Consider the following 8,806-nt stretch of genomic DNA (forward strand, 5'->3'; position numbering starts at 1 on the left):
TTATTAAGCTACTGATATGACTTGAGTCTTTGTCTAAACATGTTTTGCAAAAGCAATTTTTAAAGAATTAGCAGAACATTAAACAACTCCGTTAATAAGATCATTTGGGAAATATTAAAAGGTCCTTGCACACCAAGTCCGAAATTTTCGCACGTTAAAAAATAAATACGTCCTCATGTTGTGTCAATCACGTTTACACACTGCCTCCGAAAATTTCATCCGTCATAAAAAAAAAAAAGGGATTGGGTTCGATTTTCGACGTTTTTCGCATCCGTAGCAACTAGCAAGCATTTTGAGGGGCGTTTTGACAATTCAGAGCCACCGATTGACGAATACGAAAAAATGCATATGAAAATGCAGGGCCTAGGCCACATTTCACTTCAATGTCAAAACAAAAATTTTACAAATTATATTTTGTATAAAGACAAATCTATTTGAAAACCATTAGGATTTTTTGCATTATGACAACTAAACTAATAAAAAAATAATAATAATTTTTTTTAAATCTTAAGTTGCATCCCAAATGACGCACTAAACACTTATGCACTTACACACTGCAAATTTATGCTGCCTTCATGTGCAATCAGAATTATCGTAAATACAAGTTTTCTAGTTAAAAATATAACATTACACTCTCTCAAGTCGTATTTATCACTGGGAAGCTTGGGAATAATTTTAACACCCAAATTCATGAGTTTGGCGGGCCACAAACTTTAAACATGGCGGAGGGGAGGACTTTTGCTGCTGTGACTGGAATTATTTATTCGTTTTTTTCTACAACAGCTATCGCCTTGTCTTGTCGTTAAAGCAGTGCATATTTACAATATGAATAACCATTTGAAGCATATTGTATGTTTTATACAAAACGAAAATTTGACGTATTTGACTGAAATTCCAGAATTGTCAGCAAGCTGACTATCTACATAGCATGGTGAATGTTTATATGGTTGTCAATGAATGGGAGCTACATATCATTTTGGCTTCAATACAATTTTCCCAATAAATAGGCAATAATAAACCTGGTGTCCTCCATGATTTCTGTTCTTTCCGACAACAAAGCACTTGAATGCGACAAGCTCATATTCACAACTTCAGAAGTGGGAAGTAGGAAATTTTATGCAACTATGTACTCAACCGTGTAGTGTATGAATTTTATAAGGTTATTTTGTGAATCAACTTCGAGGTCTGATAGCCCCTCCCCCTCTGCTACGTTACTAAAGCTGCGTCAGGTGAATGCGTGAAGCGTCCAACATTCCAACCTTTGCTTTTTCGGTTAATTAAGTGCATCTTCAAGATATTTAAAGTGCACTTTTTCTTTTCTACTCGCACTATTTATACTACAAAACATCATAGAATAACACATAAGTAAGTGAATTGGGACACACCTTTAATATCCCAAATATTATTTCTGATTTCTTTCTTATTTCATTTTGGAGTTAATTATGACTCAGACATGCTCTTTACAGGTTTAGTGAGGTTCACCCAACAGATTTGTTCATGCTGTATTGGGGCATGTTAGATGGACGAAAAGTTTCAGTAGACGTGTGATAACAGTAACCTTGTCTATGTAGGCCTAAGAAGAAACATGATTTTATAAGTATCCAAACAACAAACAGGAATAATAAGCTATTATTTCTCAATCTCTATATGGAGACACATTATCAGAGATAGAAATAGATATCAATGTATATACAAATAGATATCAATGTATATCAAATGCACATAACATTTCAACCTCATCCAGGTAAGTGGGCAGAAATCATGGGCTTAATTCATGAATCAGTCAATAAAACCCACTATAACATAAAGCATGCACTAAGAGAAGAAGAAGAAACACATATTCAATCATATCATAAGGAGCCAAGCAGACGCACCAAAGAGTTAAAAGTCAAATTTCACTCACCTGGCAGCCACACGCAAGTCACGTCAGTCACGGACTGGATGAAAATGAATGAAGGAGAAAGTTGAACATACACTCTGTCCCTCTCCCTCTCCCTCTCTCTCTCTCTCTCTCTCTCACTCTCCCTCTCTCTCTCTCTCTCTCTCTCTCTCTTTCTCTCTCTCTCTCTATCACTTCTACATCCCTCCCACAGATGTCTCCATCTTTATCTCAATGTGTTTCACATCAATGCCTCTCCAGCAGAATTGTGAATTTTTTAACAGTTGTTCGCATTGTAGTATATTTGCACTCAATTTTATACAGTACATACATTCATATGACAATTTACCTTCTAATATGTAACATTAATGTACCGCCCCTGCAGCTTTTGAACCTTTTTTCTGAGTGTATACGTATATACACGTGTCTGATCATTTTTAGTAAATAAAAATTTACTCCATTATTAGTAAATAAACCAGGCATTTGTAATTATTTAACTATAAATTATGCTTGTTATAGAGCATATGCATGTTGCTTTTTATGTCAAGGAGACTCATCTGAACTTCATTCTATTATACTTTCATAATTAAAAAAAAAAAAAAAAATACATTTAACAAAGGGTTTTATGTAACGCATCAAATAAGAAGTTGCTATTATCATTTGACATTTTGTATCGTTTCACAACTTTTTATGGCCAACTTTGTTACACAAAGCCACAGGAAGATCTCAAGTCCTGAATAACTCCATATGTCACAATTCCAAGTAACTAAAAGAAGCTGCATAACCACATAGATGTTTCTTCAGTGAGCTGACCACAAACCTCACTCCCAAAAAAGCAAGACATCCTTCTCTTTAAACCACAGTAAGGATTCTCTTAAATATCTCAAGACTCATTTTCACCTCATCCACACATCGTTCGGTCACTCTATAGATAAACCGGACAGCTACTTGTTTTTATTTGTACATACTTTAAATGTTTACATGTCTGTGAGCTTTATGAGAGAAAAGTTTGTGACAAAATTAGCATGTTCTGTTGATAGTGTATTTCAGTTTTACCTCAGAAGGACTGTTTTAGATTCACCGGCATATTTCTAGCAAATCACATCCATAACTGTGCGCAAGGTGGGCTGCACCTCAGAAACAATTACCGTAACTTCCATGCACAGATTTAGAAGCAAACAAGAGAAATTTTTAAAACACCCACATGGAAAAATGCCCTACCATCAAGAGAAAATATTTAACAATTTCCTTAATTACCTAACCTCTGTTCACATATTCGCTGTCAATTGAAAACTAGCAATTTAGTTGTTTTTGTGCCAAAGTTGGTGTGACTATGTGCTTGAATGCAGGTCCTTCCCACTGGGTAAACCAAGACAGGAAGGGGGGGTACTGTTAGAACAGCGAATCAAAGAGAAATCTTGCCAACTGACTGGAAGAGAGAGAAACAGAGCCAAAAATATACGTCAGCACCTCAAATCAACAAGATTGCTATTTCTACCTATATACATATACATTATATGTGACTCATCATGGGTGGCATACGTGACATACACTGGCAGCCAAAAGTTTGGACACACCCACTCATTCCTTATCATTACTGTTTTTCCACATTTTATAATAATGGTAAAGTCATAAAAACTATAAAATAGCACAAACTGAATAACGTGATGATTTATAGTTTATAATATGTGTGTGTGTGTGTATATATATGTATATATATATTCATAAAGTAGATTATAGCAGTACTCACTCAATCAACTTCACGAGAATTTACAAAATTAAAAGTTACATTGTGGGTTACATAGTCCCAACTGTGATTTTAGTAGCATTGAGATATAGATTCGCTATTATATATAAAACAGATATATAAAAACAGTCTGGTAATTATAAAGTCACAATTACACAGAATATAAAATGACAATTGTGAGATTAAGTAGCAATTTTTTTTTTAACTCTAAAAGTCATCTGGATAAACTATTCAAAAATAATAATAATAAAAAAAAGTGTTTTCTAAAGAAATTTATTTTATTTGAACTAATAAGCAAGTGCTCAGTAAAATAAAAAATATATATTTCAAATAAAACATCCTGGAAAATTTCCACAAAAACATTAAGCAGCACAACTGTTTTCAATACTGATAATAATAAGAAATATTTATTGAGCAGAAAATCATGTGACATTGAAGACTGGAGTAATGATGCTGAAAATTCAGCTTTGCAATCACAGTAATAAATTACATTATAAAATATATGAAGATAGAAACAGTTTAAATTGTATTAATATTTTACAATATTACTGTTTTACTGTATGTCTGATCAACTAAATGCAGCCTTGGTGCGCATAAGAGATGACATTTATTTTATTATTAAAAATCTTACTGACCCCAAATGTTTGTCTGCTATGTACTTTCAAGCATTTAAAGCATAAACCTTTTTGATCAGTAATGTTTATAAGACCATGAGAAACAAATTCAGACAAATGCATCCAAACTTTGACTGTTAGCATACTTTACCTTTAATATAATACAATGCTATTAGAAGCATCATTAGCTGAGAACACAGGTGGCATCTTCAGCATGATGAATGGACCTGTACATATGTCTAATGGACATGGATGGCAAGTCCTCGTTGACTGTGTGTGTGTGTGTGTGAGAGAAGGGAAAGCAGAGGCTCTTAAGAGACGCTGCTGTGGTGGGGCGCTGCCTCAAGCTCTGTAATTACCCACCGAGACCCGGCTCTGCCCTTAGCCACAATTTGCGGTGCCATGAAATAAATACATGCTCTTCAACAATAAACAACTGCCTTTTCAAATTATAGCACCTCCTCCGGTTTACCCCCACTGTTTTCTCTCTCTTCTCATGAGTCGCAAGTTTCATAACGCAGGCCTCGCACGTCCATGAAGGGCACCACTGTCTGAGAAAATACTGCCATGGTGTTCACGAAACGCTGCATAAAGCACTGGAGTTTGTTTTGTAAATGTACTGCCAGACTTCAAAGCAAAGTGGTAAATTACAGTATTGCACAAGTACACAATTTTAGTTGTTTAAAAAAAAAGTTAAGATCATGTCACTACTTTAAAACATCTTCTATTGTTTCTGTTTCCATCCGAAGTTGCGAATTTAAAGTCCCCATGAAATCAAAATTAAAGTTGTTTGGCTTTTAGTATGAATATGTTAGCCTTACTGTTATCTATAAGCTGGTGTGCTCCAAAACAATGACGAAATTCACATTTAGAAGATACAAGAATTCAAAACTTACAGTCTCTCACCTCCACCAATATGGATCAATATATTGATGACATCACTCTGCACTTCAGCTTCTCATCAGATTTTCTGTCCAGTCAAATGTTCTCTAGAATCTAAAGTGTCCCGCCCCCACCATTGTAAATAGATGCTGAAGCTGAGGCTAAAATCGGTCACTTGTTCACACATTTAATATTTTCTACATGGTGAATGGCACATAGTACAGAAAACGTATCGGACCCATTCGAATTTTGCACAGAATTCTATATTGTAAAGCGATATGGAGAAGATTAGGAGGAAACTGCAGCTTTACCGGGCTCAACGGCTCTGGCCGAGCTGTGATATAAACTAAACACTATTGGCCATTTTAAAAAGGGGAGAAGCTGTTCGATGTGTCCCGCCCAGACTTCCTGTTTGAGTGGAAATGATGTCAACACATTGAATAATGCTGCGTACTTCAAGGCACTTCAGTGGGCCTTTAAAGGGATAGTTCACTTAAAAATAAAAATTCTGTCATCATTTACCCACTCTCAAATTGTTATAAACCTGTATAAATGTATGTGTTCTGCTGAACACAAGGGAAGATATTTGGAACAATGTTTGTAACCAAACAGATCTCAGGTCCCATTGACTACCATAGTAGGAAAAAAAATAATACTATGGTAACATGGGTTACAATTTCCAGTAGCCTACTAGGGGAGAACGGGGTAATGTGAGACATTGGGTAATGTGAGACACTCCCTGTATCTAGGCAACGGAACACAATTGTGGTCATATGACCATTATGTTTTCAAGCCCCTCCCATTTCACCTTGGCCATGAAGGAGAGGACCTCATGGTGCTGTAGTAAGCATGTTTTTTTTTCACAAAAAAAATTTTTTGCATGTAAAAGTACATTTTCTTGCTGTCAACTTAATCAACTGTTGTGCCAAAGCAAATTGATTCAGGTAGAAAAACTTATACATGTTGATGAACTACCAACATATAAAACCATGTGATGATGCTAGCTGAAGATATGCCTGAATTAATAAAAGAGATCGTTTTTTTCTAAAATGTGGCGATGGGGTAAAGTGAGACAAATGCTGTGGGGTAAAGTGAGACATGAGGCACAAGTTAAGTTTAGTCTTAAACATATTTTAATGTAATATTACATGACATATGTTTTATTTTTAATGTCATAAACATTGTAGAAAAGCTATCATGCCAAGGCAATACACCAGGAAGACAACCTGGGGCAAAACACCCCTCGAGGAGATGGAGAGTGCAGCCGCTGAGGTCAAGGAAGGAAAGAAGTCTATAAGAGCAGCTGCAAGGGAGAGAAATATTGACAAGTCAAGCCTCCTAAGATTCATAAAGAATGGGGGAAGTAAAATCAGTAGCCTGGGGTGCAGTAGCTGAGGCAAAGAGGTGGAGCACCTTCTCCCTCTCATCTTGTCCGAATTGAGCGTTTGTCCCCTCCTCGACAAAACCCCCGAGGTCCGTTTTAGGACAGAGGTCACTCCGACAGGAGCTCCGCACTCTCCCTGGGAGCCTGCTAGGGAGTAAAGTCAGCATGGGAATCTCGTCCATCTGCAACCTCACGGACACTGTCCGTTTTTGTTTACGGAGAAGGACCTTCCTCCACCACTTTTTCTCCAGGGGTGTCTCAAGCCCCTGGAGTCGCTTCGCCGTTTACCCAGACCGACCATTCGACAAGCATACATTTACCTCGGGATCAACCGAGAAGTCCCGGACAGTGAACCGCGATGCGCAAGCTCCCTACACACGGGTCTCGCTCCACTCGGGCCTGGGCTCGAGACGACACGGCCACTCATAGGGCGCGTGAGGAACCATCCACCGGGGGCAGGGGCAGGAGGCATCTGGATTGAAGCCGTAACCGGGAAGGGTGCTTTCAAAGCGGGGGGAGGCGCAGGGCGAAGTTCGGCTCTTAAGACGTGCCAGGGGGGCCCCAACCAAATGGGTTAGGTCAGGCTGTTTCCCCACCCAGTCTGACCACCACGGTTCTCTGGTCCGTGTTCCTTGTCCGAGCGGAGCATTGTCCCTCCTCCTAAAGACCCAAAGGTCCGTTTTAGGACCGACTTTGCTCCAGACGGAGTTCCAGCAGTGGCAGACAAATCCGAATCTGGCCCAGGACGGACCACCCTCTCTGGGCTGGCCAGGGGAGGTCTGACTGCATTGAGCTTCCAAATGTATCACAATATTTTGTACACAGTTCTTTTTTTTTTTTTAGGAGGAATTTCCTCCAGTGTGCCATTCACCCTTAGCACGCCAAGGGCGTTGCACCTTCACTTGGATGCGCACCGGTGGGTCATCAAAAAAATGTGCTTAATTGACCAATCCCCATGATTCTGTTACTAGTCCGACATTAGTTCTGGAATGTGTGGTTGTCAAGCTAGCTGTCAGGATTCTAACTGTTACAACATGTGTTGTTATGGAAGTTTCAGAGTGGAAAAAGTAAGTGGATCAGTTTACCCCCAGCTGGTTCACTTTACCCCCTTGATTTCTCTGGTCTGTCTCAGTTTACCCCTAAGCTGGGGTAAAGTGAGACACAAGACCACTTTTTAAAAAACAATCAAATTTTCACTGCCCTTCATCCTGAATACATTCTAATAATTTCCATTGCTAGGAAACATCCTGAATTAATGGGAAATGTGTAAATTTGACTGATATATCATTTTAGCTCGCTTAGTGGGGAACAAATGTAAAAAATGTCTCACTTTACCCCACTCTCCCCTACAATAACCTATTTCCTTGTGTGCGTCACCACCATTTAACTATGAGGAATTGCTTCATCAGCCCATTTCACGGCGTGGTTTCTCAGCTGCCACAGAGTTAAATTCGTTAAAGGATTAGTTCACCTCAAAATGAACATTTCCTGATAATTAACCCCAGTGCCATCCAAGATGTTCATGTCTTTCTTTCTTCAGTGGAAAATAAGTTTTTTGAGGAAAACATTTCAGGATGTTCCTCCACACAATGGACTTCAACGGTAACCAAATTGTTGAAGTCCAAATCAATGCAGTTTCAAAGGGCTTTGAAGTGCTTCAAAGGGCTCTGCACGATCCCAGCTGAGGAACAGGGTCTTATCTAGCGAAACGATCGGTCATTTTCTAAATAAAATGAAAATGTATATACTTTTTAACCACAATTGTTCGTCTTGTGCTGGTCTGTGACGCGTCAGGCACTACGTAATCACGTTGGAAAGTTCACGCTGGACGTAGCGGTCTCCTCCATCTAAGGTCTTCATCTGTGTACTCCGGTTCAAAAAGGTAGGGTAGAGCGAAAAACTCCTCCAACTTCAAAATCGTCCGACATCATTGTTTTACCTTATTTGTTAGAGGGCTTTTGTATTAGTCTTCGCATGTTCGCTTTGTAAACAATGGGGCGGTACTTCCGCCTACGTCCAGCGTGACCTTTCCAACGTGATTACATAATGCCGACTTTTTAGCCGACACTCGGCTAAAAAGATCTCAACAATGTCTTCTCTCAAGTTTGACTTAACTCAAGCCTGCAATCAAAATTCTGAAATCTCAATAAGAACCCAAATATTTCTTATTAAATTCATTCAAAACCAATCTGAGATGACACATCCACAAGCCATTTTACTTTCATAATCCAATAATCTATTGTATTTCAGAGAGAAACACATTTAACAAGAAAAACTGTGAGGCAGCCGCAGGACTGTTA

The 8,806-nt window shown here is 38.5% G+C and overlaps 1 protein-coding gene across 1 annotated transcript in view; it reads right to left on the reverse strand.

Annotated features, from left to right (window-relative positions):
* Positions 1 to 1,988, reverse strand: part of loxl4 (lysyl oxidase-like 4) — a 41,398-nt gene extending 39,410 nt beyond the window's left edge. Inside the window, exon 1 of the mRNA XM_084093834.1 lies at positions 1,904 to 1,988. The gene's annotated coding sequence lies outside the window, so the exon portion shown is untranslated. The remainder of the gene's footprint in view (positions 1 to 1,903) is intronic.
* Between the last annotated feature and the right edge of the window lie 6,818 nt (positions 1,989 to 8,806).

Source organism: Abramis brama (assembly GCF_963993115.1).
Source record: "Abramis brama genome assembly, chromosome: 19".
Taxonomy (NCBI): Eukaryota; Metazoa; Chordata; class Actinopteri; order Cypriniformes; family Leuciscidae; genus Abramis; species Abramis brama.